This window comes from Callospermophilus lateralis, chromosome 14 (genome assembly GCF_048772815.1).
Source record: "Callospermophilus lateralis isolate mCalLat2 chromosome 14, mCalLat2.hap1, whole genome shotgun sequence".
NCBI lineage: Eukaryota > Metazoa > Chordata > Mammalia > Rodentia > Sciuridae > Callospermophilus > Callospermophilus lateralis.
Window position 1 is genome coordinate 107,369,169 of NC_135318.1, and position 16,484 is coordinate 107,385,652.

The 16,484-nt window shown below is 40.5% G+C and overlaps 1 pseudogene; it reads left to right on the forward strand.

The window, feature by feature from the left end:
* The window catches only part of LOC143380087 (inactive hydroxysteroid dehydrogenase-like protein 1 pseudogene), a 75,315-nt pseudogene extending 61,513 nt beyond the window's left edge, over positions 1 to 13,802 (forward strand).
* The last annotated feature ends 2,682 nt before the right edge of the window (positions 13,803 to 16,484 follow it).

Here is a 16,484-nt window from a genome sequence, read left to right on the forward strand (position 1 = left end):
GTGGCTCCCAGCACTCTTGGGATGACTGAGTAAAATAAACAAAAAACTGTGAACCTATTAGAGAAAGAACCCAAGAACGAGGACATTGTGCCACAAGAGTGACTTAATAGTTTCCCATTCCATGTGGCCTCTCATTATGGTGAATTTCTATGACCATCATGCAGTTCCCTTGGCCAGTGTCACTGTGGAGAATAATGAAGTGGGCAAATTCCACACCCATTAGGATAGAATCAAGTACAATAGCAACCTAGACCTTTCTATCTTCTTTGTAGAAAATAATATTAAAGACCTCTTTAAGTTAGAAGTGTGTATTTAAACAGATAAGGACACAGAAACAAGGAGCCAACATGGTTTGAAAAGTGATTTAAAATTGTTCTTCCTCCTTAAAATCATCTGTCTTTGTAAGATTCAGAATTTCATGGGAGGGTCAGTGAAGGATACTGAGTCGTTACACAATCAAAAGGTTTTTCACTTTGCCTGTATTTTAAAACTTGAAGATCCGGCAAACACAAACTCAGCATTCTCTGTATTAGACGGATGAAATGAAGGTAAAAACAGAGCAGCAAAGAATTAACTGAGTTACGGAAAAGTGAGCTGGAAAGAACTTTACCTCTTCCACCCAGAAAAGAAAGGCTTTGCCAGCTGTCTTGGAAGAACTCTGTATTTGTCTTAACAAGATGGAATCACGAGTTTAATGGACAATCCTGCTAGAAGCTGCAACTGAACTTCAAAGCAGAAAAAAGAAAGAAAGAAAGAAAGAAAGAAACAATTAGGGTCAAGAGGACTGAACTAAAAAAAGCATCTATCTTCATACTCTGTTCAGATGGGAATGTGGAAAAAAAATGAAACCAATAGAGCTATCTAAATCATGAGAGCTTCCCATCTGTTACTTTTTATTTCTTATTATGCTTACAAATGCTTGCTTGTTAAATAGCCTCTAGGCCCATGTTAATATAAAGATTAGACGCATAAGTCATCTTAATATTGCCCAAGTGAGATAGGTGGCTAATCTACCCTCCTAGGAAGAGATCAAGTCTGAAAATAAACATGATAACCCACAACACAACTAAATGGAAAATATTATAAAGCTTCTCTTTGTGAAGCTGCATGGATGAAACAATCACCGAGTCTCTTTGTAGTAAATTTCTTAACCTAAGAATTTTTGCCATATTTTTTTATGTTGTGAAATTACAAGAAGTTGACAAAAATAAATATGAAATTTCTTTTTATTGGGTTTTAATTATAACTGAGATCTAATTAGCCTCAAAGAGGGAAGGGTGGAGCTTCATCTGCATATCATCCCAGCAAGTCCTGTGCTACCCTCAGCCCTCAGTTGATCCTTGTTCATTTCTGGAGGTCAACAGGCGCTCCCAGCACCATGTCCTTTCATAACTGACAATATGCTTCTCATCTTCTACTCGAGGAATCCTGTCCACCCTTTGGGTAACAAATCACTTTTTTACAGTGCCCAGGAAACAATCCTGTTTTACTTTAGATTCAGAGGGCTAAAGGGTCAGAAGGGAGGATTCCTGGAGGTGATCTCATTCCCACATTTACCTGTGGGGGAAATGAGGTGCAGCGGTGCCCAGGCCCTGGGGACTGGAGGTGCTTCCTATGGGAGTCCACCCTCCTTCTAACCCAGGCTGCTCTCACAGCTGGATCCACTCCTGGGCCTGATCCTGACCCCTTTCCAGCCCCTGCACCAACTGGGCTTTAGACCAAGAGCTTGAGTAACCTCCTTTTTTTTTTTTTTAATCTCGTACAATAAGGTTTGAATCAAAATATTCTCCTTGGATCATCCACTGGGTTTCTGGATTCGGTCCTCAACATTTTGTTGGGGATTTATTTGTTTTGATGAAGTTTTTTTTTATCTTATTTAGGATAAAGTCGTGGACACATATACACATACTTGGCCACACTGACACCTACACAGTATGCACACACGTACACACACAGGCATGCACATCTACACACGTGGCACATATATGTCTACAGCACACACACAACCTGCATGTCACACACGTACATACCATGCGTGTTCATATGTAGGCCACATGGTCATATACCACACACACTGTACACATGCACATCACACAAACATACCCGTGAGTTCACATGCACTATGTTCTTCCTCAACCAAAGAAAGAGGCCCTGGATCCAAGCTCTTCTCAGTCGTGTGCTGACTGGTCCCATTTTCTATTGTACCTATTCCAATGCTCCTACTGGAACACCCCCATAGCGAACTCTGGAGACCCTCAGGGCCTGGCTGAGTCCCATCACCCGGGTGCTGGGGTCTCTCTGCTGCCTTGTGAGCCTTGACCAGCAGCCAGGCCTGTGTCCAGGAGAGCTGCGGCTTCCCTTGGGATTTAGTGCATCCCACCCTCTTTCACCTGCTCAAACTGTCAACACTTGCTCTGATTAAAAAAAAAATCTGAAACACTCAAATGCCAATCTCTTTTGCTTGACATTAATCAGTTCTTTGTCCAAAACTTGGTCAAATCTAAGGATCCGTAAAGATACAGTCAAATTAACAAAGATGATTGCTCTTCAAAGGAACTCTAAAAGAAATCATTTTGTAGGCCCAAACATATTTTTTTTTTTTTTGGTATGTAGATAAAATTCAACTAACCCAAGTTTTATGTCATAAAAAGCATATTAGCTTAATTCAAGAGACTTCTGAGATAGAAGCACAGGCTGCATACTAAAATGCAAAAATTTAAGACTTACTAGCCTAGAAGTTCCACTTGACACCCCGGGGTGAGGAGACTTCCCCTGTTACACATCAGTGCACAAATGTGTCCCTAAGAGTCACAAGTCCTCATGTCCCCAACTGAAAGCAGCGATATTCCCTGGGAAAATAATTTAAGAAAGTGAATAGATGGAATTGTCATCCTATGACGGAAAGTTAACAGACAGGCAGGCAGGTGTTTGAGGGCTATGACAAAGCAGGATGACAGATTCTGAATTTTTAAGAGTTTCTTTCTTTCTTTCTTTTTTTTTTTAACTTCACCTGTCAGAAATTTTCCTGGAGAGGAGTGCTGAAGATAGGATGTCCCTCAAAATCAGAGGCAGAAATGAACTTGAAGGCAGTATTGCCAGCTTCATCGGCAATCACAAGGAACCTGGGCAAGCTTAATGCAGTACTCACTAGAAAGTCATGGAATCAGAGGGAAGGGGTGTGCAAATTCAGGGTAGAAGATATTCAGCTTCTTAAATAAAAGCAGGTTGAAGATTTGGGGGGGGTTGCCTCAAAAGGCCATGGTGCCAAAATGAAACCAAGAGAAGACTCTAAAGGAACTTGATTAGGAATTAACTTCGCCTAAATATTATATTTTAAGCCAACATTTCTGTGTTGCAAAATGTTGCAGTAAATTGTAAAACACCCAAGTCACCCATTCAAGAAACATAAACTGGGTGGAAGAGGACTTCAGGGAAAAGTATGTGCATCCGGGACTTCACACACGATGACCCTACATTATTAGCTCAGTGTGGCCTGTGCTGGACACAGAGTGCAGTCCTTTAAGACATCTGCAGTAAAAAAGGGAGATACAGTAGAAAGAGCAGGAGCTAAGCTGAAAGAGATCAGTGTGTCCTTGGGAAAGTTATGAACAAACACTCTCTAAACTTCATTAACTTATTTGGAAATCAGGAACAATAAGATCTACTTTTAAGCTTTATTACATTTAGAAACGCAATGATTGACAAGCAGTATGCACTCAGAAACGCTGTTTTTCCTGTCTTCTTGACAATTTATGTGCAAGGGATTACGCACATGGTGGCACTGAAAATTTCAATCTAGTCCCTGTGTCCTTTCAATAGATCCCCTATACTCTAATTAGTCTAGTGTGTTTGTTAGGGAAGAAAGACTTTTTCTGTCCTCTCCTATGTTCTAGTCAGGGGGCCTGTGAATCAAACTAGCAAAAGAGATTCTCAGGAGAAAAGGTGCTAATTCTTCAGTTAATGTTTGTGTACAAGAGAGTTTTCAGAAAAGAAGTGAAACTCATGTAGTTAAAATTGGGGGATTGTGTACTATTTGAACAAAGACAGTTTGGACTTCAAGGGATGACAAATCATGGGAAGTGACCAAGAAATACATGGGGGAAATAAAGGGGAATGAGGATTGTTTTAGCTGGGTATAGCGATACAAACTTGTCTGCATGTTGGCTCTCCATCTGTAAAGACAAGAATTGCTCTCCTCTTCTTGGAAGACCAGGGAGGGTTGGGCACATTTACAATAAAACATATCTGACCTACATTTAGGAAGAAAAGAGGAAGGGGTGAGGTAGGATAAAAAAATAAAAATCAGGTTAAAAAGAGATATGAAGGAAGGACAAGAAAATAAGACTTTAATTGAGAAGTTCTGCACTCTTTTCCAGACCTGTCACTCCACAAACCTCTTTTCCAGAACAGTTACTCCCAAATGGCTGAGAATCTTCAAACCAGTGCTCCGGAAACCATCTTGAGATTGTCGGGTGATACTATCCGTACATGCCTGTCCGTATCTGTCCCTCACTGAATTTCTTTTAAAAGAAGAGCCAGGAATCTCTAGAACATGTCTCTCTCTTTAATTTGCCCACATTCTGCCTCGAATGTGTGGATCTATTCCCTAAAAAAACCTGTTTGTGCCTCCTACTTACTGTGCGGAAGTCCTTTTCTATCACATATGCCAAGAACCTCGCTGATTCTGAGCTGCGTTGTGCCTCCTCTCATAAACTCCTTTGGAAACACTTCTTCTCCGATGGCAGGTAGAGAGTTCTTACAGCCGTTGATTTTCAGTTACTTACAGATCGAAATAATCCTCATGCCAAAGCAGTATATTTTGGGGGTGGTACATTCTGATTCCCTCTTCCTGCGTTATGTTCAATAGTTAAATTATGTTTGTGACTCACTCCGAATAATACAGATCCAGAAGGATATTGCTTGAATGAAGCTTCTGGGTTTCTGATTTTGAAAAACCAGCCTCTACCTCAGAGCAAAGCCTGTCCAAGGAAGGGGCATGACCCTTGTCCTTGGAAAGACCCACAGAGCACTCCTAGGCACATACCCACCCTGCTAAATTGTTTATCTACAAATAACAGGAGAGATCTGCTGCCCCAGGTGTCCCTGACTCAGTCTGGCTAGGTGGGGATCCATAGTAACCCCCTAGCAGCCACCAATCAGCATGAGACAGGGAAATACCTGGGATGCCAGATGACCCCCAGTAGTTTATGGTGGTTGATAACATGTTGGGAAACCATGTAGTTCATCACGTACACCCCTCTTGGCTCAAACCAATCAGTTCAAATGGATCCCCCTCTTGTAGTAACCAATCACCCCTACCCAACTTGTTCCCGCCAGTGAATGTGCTAATCATGTTTTAGAGTTGTTATTTGATTTTCCCGCAGTGTGTGATGATTTGCTAAGAGATGCTGTGATTTATGTGGGGGTCCCTGCCTTCCCCAAAGAGTGTATAAAACTGCTGCAAACCCTGGGCTCGGGCCTCTCAGCGTCACCAGTTGCTATGTGCACGCGGAGGACCGAGCTAGCTCGCAATAAACACCTCTTTGCTGCTTACATCGATCTCGTTCTCTGGTGGTCTTTTGGGGGTCCCAAATTTGAGCATAACAATTTCTGGAGGCATCTCACAATTGTGCTCAAATACAATTCAAAGGAGGCTCTTACAAGACCAGTTGCTCAGAATTTTTGCCCCATCCAATAGAAGTTTTAATAAATTTTCAGGTTAGTATTTTTAAAAGCAAAATTCATGTGTATCTCTTTGAGGTCTTGCCATATATTTTATTCACTGTAGTCACTATTATTATATTCTGGGGTGGTCCTGGCAGACTTGACCTCCCAGTAAAGATGAATATTAATATTGTTGCTATATGGGTTTCAATCTCTATATAAATATGGAGAAGTGCTTGCCAATTTGAAGTTTAATTAACCCTCTTAGAACAGTTTCCATCTAATTCACAGAGAGGTACTTAGTGTACAAGTGTTTACCAAATTATGAATATTGGAAATTGCAACTCACAAACTCTGGGATTCTAGTTTTATCTGGGTCACAGAAAATGATCTAGCCCACTAGACAGTACTAAAAGAGTAAAACTTTAAGGAGTCTGGCTCCCTGCCCAACATTCCCATTCCAGAAAAACTTTTCAATCATAAAATCAGTGACAATAGCAGCATTTACTTCCTAACAATGCCCTCTGCTATATCCAGTTCATAAATGTAGGATTATTAGTCTTTTCATACCCTAAAATGAATATATGCTCCCAAATGCATCTTGGAATAAAGAACCATAAAGGATCTGTCTTACTCATTGTGATCCATTCTCTCTCTCTCTCTCTCTCCTCTCTCTCTCTCTCTCTTTAACCATTTCCACTGCTAGACACATAAAACATGTACATTTATGGAGGAATTAATTCCTTGTGCTTTTTTTCTCTTTAAGTTAGATATTTCCTAAGTCCAGGCAGAGAAGGTAAGCCATCAGTTTAAAGGTTGAAACACCACCAAGTATTTTGAATTGACTCTAAACCAAAAATACACACAATCAAATGTTACTGCGTCCCATAACTGGAGTGATTCTTGTTCCTGGCCTTTGCTGACTGAAGACCACCAGCTGCAATGAATTATGCTCAACTGAACAGTGGTTCCGTGACAGTAATAAATGAGGACCAGAATAACACCACAAAACATATATCCACTTGAAACCTGAGGTTAGGTTTCAGGACTTGATGTTCAGCCTGGTTGGAATCTGCAGCCTCCAGATGCAGTTGACAGATATGATTGCATTGGACAGATGCTGGCTGGCTTGGATATGCCATAGTCTCTCTGCTTCGGCAATCAATCCTCAGCTTGGGATGGTTTTCAGTTTTATCCCTGGAACATCTCAAAAAACTGTAATTGAATTCATTGTTGATGGCACAAGTAGGTTTCAAAAAGTACGAACGGTCTGTTTGATTTCTTAACATATGGCACCATACTTCAGATGAATGATCTTAATCATTTATTTAACATTGATCTGATATCCAAGTCCACCAGGAAATGGTTTCATCGTTATCCACACCTTTGGATACAGCAACAAGTCAGCCCTGCCCTCTTCCTGGGCTCCTTTGACTTGAAAACACATGGTGTGGATTAGGATCCATCCCTGAAAGGCATTCACTCCCCTCACCCCCACACAACTTTTCTCAAAAGACTCTCACTCCAAGTCACTCTCAAATACAGTTCAGGTTGTTGACTCCAGGCCATTCCTGTCTTCCCAGAAACCTGTTTTTCTTTCTCTCTGTGTTCCCACTGAGCAACAAATGACCTTTATCTCTGATGAAAAACAAGACACAGCGTGTGTATCACTTCCAGGATTGAATGTCTCCAAATATATAATACATATGCAACGTCTGTTCTGCAGAGATAGAGAAGAGATTGCTGGACAAAAAGAAAGCTTCAGGTGGTGAGGCTCCAACCATCTGATAGCAGTTTCACGATTTCTTCACATCTCCTTAAAATTTAAACCAACAGTTATTGTTTTAAAAATCAGGTTTATTTACTTAGGTTTATTTACTGCATCTTAAAGACTGAATTGTGTTCAAAGAATAAAACCCTAGCTCCCAATATGACTGTTAGGAAATGCATCTATAAGGAGGTGTTACGGTTTATACAGGAGGTGACCCCCAAAAGCTCACGCGAGAGACGTTTTGAGAAAGTTCAGAGGTGAAGTGGTTGGAGTATGAGCCTCTTAACCTAACCAGTGCATTAATCCCTTAACAGGGATTAACTGGGTAGTAACCAGAGGCAGGTCGGATGTGGCTGGAGGAGGTGGGTCCCTGGGTGGAGCCTTTGGTGGGGCTTTGTGATGGGAGCTGTTTCTCTCTCTGCTTCTCCGTGGCAGGTTCCCATCTGCTTTCCTCCGCTGAGCTCTTACACCATGATGCGCTGCCTCACCTGGGACCCTCAGGAATGGAATGTGGCCTCTACGGACTGAGAACGCTGAAACTCTGCTCCTCAAAATAACCTTTTCCTCTTCTAAAATTGTTCTTGTCAGGTCTTTTGGTCGTAGCAACAAAAAAAAGCAACTAAAACAGGAGGTGATTCCAGTTAAATGAAGTCATAAGGGTGGGGCCCAGTCTGATAGAACTGGTGTCATTATCGGAAGAGATGCTAGAAGTTGTACAAGCTGAGGACAGACCAGGAGAGGACACAGTAAGAAGGTGTTTATCTGCAAGGCAAAAAGTTAGGTATCAGGAAAAGGCACATCTTCTGCAGTCTTGACCTTGAATTTCTAATCTCCGGAATTGTGAAAAAGTACATTTTTAGTATTTAGCTAATTTGGCTTGTGGTATTTTGTTATGGCAATCCTAAGAAACTAATAATAGTCCACATGGGGATTTAATCAAGGTTTTCAGTTCTTGGTTTGGGTTTAAAATAAGTTGGAGTGTTCTACAATACAGTAGGGTGATTATAATTTAAAACAATCGTATATTTTGTGAAGAACTAGAAAAACGGAAGATTGAAGGTTCCTATTGCAAAGAAATGTTTAAGGAGATGGAAATGTTTATTGCCTGATTTAATCGTTACACATTACATACACATATGAGATTATGACATTACCCCATAAATAAATAAATGTTTATATGCTAAGCAACATGAAACTTCATTTAAAAATAAATTTTTAAAAATGCAATAAAATCTTTAGCTTGAAAATATTTCCTACTCCTAATTATTAACAATGATTCTGGATTGGTAATAAGGTAGCAACAATTTTCTAAGGTTTTTTTTTTTTGTTTTGTTTTTGGTGTTTTGGGTACTGAAAAACCAGCCTCTACCTCAGAGCAAAGCCTGTCCAAGGAAGGGACATGACCTTTGTCCTTGGGAAGACCCACAGAGCACTCCTAGGCACATTCCCACCCTGCTAAGTGGTTTATCTACAGGAGAGATCTGCTGGGCCAGGTGTCCCTGACTCAGTCAGGCTAGGTGGGGACCCATAGCAACCCCCTAGCAACCACCAATCAGAAACAGGGAAATACCTGGGATGCCAGATGACCCCCAGTAGTTTATGGTGGTTGATAACATGTTGGGAAACCATGTAGTTCAGCACGTACACCCCTCTTGGCTTAAACCAATCAGTTCAAATGAATACCCCTTTTGTACTGACCAATCACCCCTACCCAACTTGTTCCCGCCAGTGAATGTGCTAATCATGTTTTAGAGTTGTTATTTGATTTTCCCGCGGTGTGTGATGATTTGCTAAGGGATGCGATGATGTATGTGAGGTCCCTGCCTTCTCCAAAGAATGTATAAAACTGCTGCAAACCCTGGGCTCGGGGCCTCTCAGCGTCACCAGTTGCTGTGTGTGCGCACGGAGGACCGAGCTAGCTCGCAATAAACACCTCTTTGCTGCTTACATCAATCTTGGTCTCTGGTGGTCTTTTGGGGGTCCGGAATTCGAGCATAACAGTACTGGTAATCAAACCCAAGGGTGCTTAACCACTGGGAAACACCCCCAGCCTTTTTTATATTTTATTTTGAGACAGGGTCTTGCTAAGTTGCTTGCTAAGGTCTTGTTAAATTGCTGAGGCTGGCCTAGAACTTGAGATTCTCCTGCCTCAGCCTCCTGAGTCCTTGGATTTACACTATGCCCAGCTAAAGTTCCCTCCTGAGCCGGTATTATCTATCTTTTGATAGCAATACCTGGTAAATATAGAAAACAATAAATCTCATCAAAGAGATATACAAGATCACAGAACACTGATGCCAACAGGCAGCTCATGGATTTTCAAGAGAAACTCAGACCTCCTGTGCAGTTCCATTCAAATGTAAATGCCATGCTGAGGAAACTTGCAATTCATCTGCCCACTTTCTTTAGGTTTGGAAGCAGAGGAATAAAGTTGCTGGTAGCCTGCTGTTTAGGTTCAAAGGCAGGAAGCAAAGACAAAGCCAGGGGCTATTACAGGTGAGAGCTCTTGTCAGAAACCCTGGCTCACAATGAGAGTCTTCAAAGCAATTTGTTCTGTTTGTCATCTAGGAAAAAATGCCCCACTCCCAGGACCATGCTGTGAGAAGGCATTCCCTCCCTTGATCTGGACTCTAGGTAGAAGAGAGAGAGAAGCCTTCTACGGAAATTCCTCACGTCAAGTTCAATCTCACATTAATATGTACTGAGTAAATAGTACCTCTATGGCTCAAAATAACTGAACCCCAAATCTTTAGTTTAATAAATCTTAGGTTTGCAGTGCCTCAAGTGGCTTCCAAAAGCAAACCATCTCTGAAACTTCTGTGGATCTCCCATGGTCTCTTAATCAGGGTCGGAAATAATTCCCATCAACAATGCATCCAAAAAATAATAATTTATAGAAAAATCACAAAATATTTGAGGAAACCAGACACAGTGAGCAGAAGCCAGAGAAACATTGTAGAACTGGAATTACAAAGTTTGCAGATATTAAAATTAACATTTATAGAATTTAAGTGCTCAACTGTTTATCAACATAATGAGGTTAGCAAAAGGATAATAGGATGAAGCCAGAAAGATGAGAAGAAAAGTCAAATAGAGCTCCAGAAATGAATATATGAGTACAATTAAAATCCCAGTGAAAAAAGACAGTACAATAGATTTCAAATGGCAGGAAACAAAATGAATGAGTTGTATAATGTATCAAAAGGAATATAACAGAACACGATCCAGGGTATGAAAGTATGGAACTATGAAAGTGAGGCAAACAGATATAGAGGTTGGGTAGAAGGACTTACAGTGCAACTAATATGATTCCATCAAGTGAGGAAGGAGACAATGGAAAAATAAATAACAGGTGAGGATTTTGCAGAACTAATGAAGGATTCCACTATTCAGATTTAGAGAGCATGCCCCACCCCATGCAAATAAACAAATGCCCATCCACAAACACAGGCAAACTAAAGATAGGTTATTATGGGAAATGACTTCTCAAAGCAGCAAGGAATGACCAAAATTTAAAAATATATAGTACAAATGAAGTAAGGAGAAAAATTAACTGTCAACTTTAAATTGTAAATTTAAAAACATTTTAGTACCTGTTTTGTGAATTAGTGTGACTCAAAAATGTATGCGAATTGACCAAAAAATGAAGGTTTTCTTCTTTTCAAAAGATGCTCATTAATTAAATTTTTAAAGGATACACCTCAGGGAGACTGAAAATGATATAATTGAAAGGTCTCAGAATCTTGAAAGAAAAAAAAGCAAAAACAACAACAACAACAACAAAAAAAAAAACAAACAAACAAGTGCCAAACTGTTGAACATGAATAAATGTGATAGAGATTGAATATAAAACAATAACTGCTCAAAAGGGGTAAATGCAAAGTTAAAGTTGAATATCGGACATCATGGTATATACTGTGGGCAGAAAGCAGAAATTAGGGATCTACAAGTCCATGTATTTTTAAAGACAGGGCTTGGATACCTGTTTAATTATTAAAAATGTGTAAAGTACCTGGCAAACAATAAAAGCAAGATTGCAGCAAAGAGAAAAGAGATGTGCACTAAATGAAGCAGTCCAAAAAGTACTCTAGGTTTAGAAAGCATATAGAATATATCAAAACTAGGGGAAATAGAATCCACAAAAGCTAGAATAGAAATGTAATCTGATATCTTAGAAATTACATTGCATATTCTGTGGCACCACATTTCCATTGTAATATGAAGATTGTCAGATAAAATTCCAGCATGATAAGAGAATGAAAATTCAAATCAAGCCCAAAATTAATTAAAAGAGGAAGGCTTGACTACATTAAAGTCAGACAAACTAGACTTAAAGAAAATAGACTTAAGAAAATACATTCTGACAAACTTACTGATTAGGATGACATAATAATAAACATGTAAGTACTGACAGAACTGAAGGAGAATTTGCGATTTTCACCTTGTGACAAAGATGGTTACACATTGATGTTGGTACCTGAAGTTTTTGTTGACAAAAACTAAATGAGGCATGGGAGATTTGGGTCATACTACTAACAAACATGATCTGACATCTGGTAGAAATATATGAAGTCCTTCATCCAATAATGAGAAATTTTACATCCACTTCAATTTAAAAAGGGAATATAAATATTGATTATACTACATCATGAATCAAGTATGAATACATTTTAGAGTTTCATCATTATGAAGTAAATGGACTTTAAAGTGAAAATAAATTGGAAATCTATTACGAAATATTTAAAATAAATTACATTTGCATATTTAAAACAGTAGTGAACAATGCATCATCGATAAGAATCATAATGAAAACATAAAACACTCCAAAATACACATGAAAATTCAAACACCTAGGCAAAAACACAATATGTCAAAAGAAAGCAAATTAGAAAAAGCCTCATGAATGAAACAAATTACACGTGAAATAATGGAAAGAATTTTGAGCTTCTTCAGTGGGAAAGTGCAAAATCTGAACAGTGTTAATGTCATTATTCCCCATAAATTTAACTCTCTCCTTTCAAAATATCTGTGTGTATATATGTATGTGTGTATGTATTTATAGTGAGGCTTGAACCTAGGGGTGCTGTACCACTGAGCCACAGGCCCAGTCTATTATGATGATTATTATTAATTTGAGACAGGCTCTCACCCAGTTGCTTAAGGTCTCACTAAGTTGCTGAGGCTGGCCTGGAACTTGTGATTCTCCTGCCTCAGCAACCACACCTAGGTCAAAATATTTTCATCTTCTTCTTCTTTTCCCTCTCCCTTCCTTCCTCTTCCTCTTCCTTTTTCTGGTGCTAAAATTCTCATTGCAAATTTTATCTGAACAAAATGAATTCCTTTAGAATTCAGAAGTGAGGAAAACTTGCTTAACCGTAACAAAATTCAGACACAAGAAAAAGCATTCTTAATACCAGGAAATATATTTCAAATGTTTGTTATTTGAAAAAATAGAACTTTTGGCGCAGGTCACGTGGGGCAGCAGCCACAGGGGTGGTGGGGTGGGGGGCTGTCCAGCAGGATGGGCTCTGGAGACTGTGCTGCTGCAGGTTGCCAGAGCTGCCGTTGACAGCCTCCACCTCTTGCACAGTAAGATCACCAGGTCTTGCAAGTGCTATATGGAAGCGCGAGGTTTGGTTGGAGCCTGGTACACAACCAGGAAAACATCACCATCATCTATGACTTCTACAGCCTGATCAGGCTGCACTTTATCCTTCCCTGGGGAGCAGGCAGACGGAACCAAGCAGGACTGAGATGGGCCATTTCAGTGGTACAACCGATGCAAGTGGAGAAGCCTAAGCTGAAGAGTCAGCAAGCTGAGGTCCCAACATTATCCTGATGAGGCAGAACAGAGAAGCTGTGGACAGTTGTCAAAGACAGCCGACACCTACGTGGTGGAAAAGGACGTTAGAGTTGAAGAATTTAGCAGGGGACTATTTTACTCTCTCTGAGGACAAGCTCTGGGACAAAATAAATGTGAACGTTGCCATCGCGAGTTGGCATGATGATCCATGTAGTGTCACCAGGAATTTTGGAGGGAAAGAAAAGTCTCATCGTCACCATCTCCCCTGGCTCCTGCTGCAAACCCACTCTCCAGATAGCTGTGTTTCTGCTTCTGAGATTTACTTAGACCACCTCAGCTACTTGGCCACCCACGTGGATGCACCTAGCAGCGTTCTGCACAGATGCTGTGATTGTGGTCTTCACCAAAAGTAGATGCACATCTTGCTGCTTGACCCTGGGGGTTTCCAAAACGACCACAGGGTGCTGGTTCCACTCTATTCAGTTCCTTTGGGCACAGTAGATGCTCGAGTGGCTCTGGGTGTGGGGAGCAAGTATTCTCAACCCCTGGTTCGGCAAAGCCTGAATCCTAGTGGTCAGCCAAGTTTTGTGACTCAGGGTAACGTACAGCATTCTGACATCTGGAAACACGTTTCACTTATCTGATGTATTTTCTTTTTGACTGATTATCCAGTGTGCTGTCGATTCATCCTTTGCAAGGCAAACTTAGAAAGCCTGTGATAAACCTCTGGGGCCAAGTGGATAACCACCAAGGTGTGAGGACGGGTAAAATCGCCTGCCCATCATTGCTTTGTTCCCAGGCTGTGGAAGAGCGGAGTTGACTTCAGAGCCATGGCAACCTAACTTGTCAGCTTTTAAATTTCAGATGTTGTGTTTAAAGGGAAACAGCCTGTTTTTCCCTTAACAGATGACATAACAGTCTGGGTTTGGAAATGTTCACTAGGAAGATTGAAGATTGTCATTTTGTGAATGAGACCCCCAGACAGAGATGCTGTTCTTCACGAGGTCTCACTAGACATCTCCGAGTGCTGTGCTCTTTGCTGTTTGTGTCTCAGCGGCTTTACAAAAGGTCAAGTCACAAAAGAGTCTGCTCAGGGGTACATAAAGCAGAAGACCTAGGCTCCTCCTTTTCAAACCAGACAAGCCTGCTGGGCTTTGTCCTGTGGGTTTGCCGTGTCGAATGCTGCTTCCTCCATAACACTTTTGTTTTTCCAGCTCTGGTGGTGAGTGCGTTTCTAGATTTGGATATCTGACCTTTTAGTCACTATCTCTTGATTTGTAATTGTGGGTAAGTAGTGATTTCTTAACCTATGAGCCATTTTATAACTGGAATTTACCCCTTTAGAGTTTGTTATAGCTGGTTTTCATGCACCTTGCTATGTGATATGATTCTATTCCAGGAGTATTATTGATATAAGCATCAAATATCTATGGAATAGCACTTAAAATATGAAAAAATTATGTGTGTCATATGATACATCTGTTGAAATAATGTTGAAAGTGCATTTTTGGTCTATGTAATCAATTCATACTTTGATTGGTGTAATGATAATTATGCACAAACCCCACAATATGGATCAGCATCAAAACCTACAGTGAAAATGTCTTCAGATTCTACAAATCCAACCATTTTTTTTTTTGCGGGGGGTGACATACCTTACACTCAAAATTTATGTAAGTTTCTGTATGAATATGGTAGCATGTACAAATTTAAAATTCAGAGCGTAGTAGTTTGGGACCCTGCAGACACTGGTGAAATTATTCTCCCGCCTGGCATGCTTCTGTACTTCAGCCTAAGCACATTTCTGAGTTGAACACACCCGAGTTTTGATGTGGAGAGCTTTGCACTTGGAGGCACTGTGTAGCAAAGGTTCTGGGGGAGGTGGCTAGGAGACCTCTTGACTTCCTGCCTCACTGATGGAATCTGTGGGACTTGGGATCAGCCGCAGTGCTTTCTCTAGCAACATGGGTCAGATGATTCTGCGTCAGGCTGTGTGCCCAGTGCTTCTTAGGCTTCTGGATCAGGGGCGGAGGTGCTGCACGATGAGAACTGGTGAACGCACCTGGCAGCGAGGCTCTGAGTTCTACCCTTGGCAGCACGTGCTGAGACATGCCGACTGTGTGGATACGGTGCAGAATTGTCCACAGCTTCAGGGAAAGAGCAAGACCCAGAGTGTCCTTTGGTTTTCTAGCTTTCACAAAATACCGCCATCGAAGCTCAAAATTGAGAGTTGATTGGGTCACTGTGGATGAGGTCTCTTATTAAGGATGGGCAAGATCTGAACTTTTGAAACGTGGTCTATGAGTTGAAAATGTAACAATAAAAGCATTTGTTCTGTTTCCTCTGGGGGAAAATATAGAGGCTTTTTTTTTTTTTTTTGGTCAAATATTCTATTTGATACTATATCATCAGTGTTTTCTTTAATTTTTACAAAAACCATAATAGGTTTAATATTGCCCACATTTTACAGATAAGGAAGCAGAATGAGAGTTTATGTAATCTGCCCAAGGTTCAGGGCCAATAAATATTCTGGGCTAGTATGTTTTTGCCCTGGAATTTATTTACTCAGACAGTGTACTTGTATGATTTTTACCAATAGCCTAAGAAATTGGCTATACAGAGTGAAGAAGGGGGATAGAGAATTTTATTACTTTAGAAGTAAAATTGCCTACAGCCTTCAGTGAAATATAGCACAGTAAAAATATTGCTTCCCTGTTTTATTGGTTTAAATAAACTGAAAATCTTGGTAAGAATAACCAAACAAGAAAAATCTTGAAGACAAAGTTTGAACCACAACACATTGAAAAAGACGGTATCAGAACTTAGACACAAGCTGGAGGAAAGGCCTCAGTTACAGTGAAGATGAACAGGATGTTGGAAGTGGGAGGGTATTCAAAGCAGACTCAGTCTCATGCAGATCTCACAAAGGACAGAAATAGCCAAAGGCAGTCAAGACTCAGATACTTTGAAAAGTTCTGGACATTCAGTGTTCTTGTAGCTTTATGCACCATCCCTGAGTGGAGGAGTGAGTCAGGTGAAAGAAGGAAATGGAACATAGAACAAGCAGCTGCCTCTTGATGCATGGAAAAAAAGAGAAAAGGTAGCCATCATCTACCCAACTGCTACTCTTGGTTTTCTGCAAAGAATTAAATCTTAATCATCCAAGGAAAAATGCATCAAGGATGCTCAGAATGAGGTTGGAAAACAAATGATGAAATGATGTGCAGCCTGGAGGGCTAGACAGAA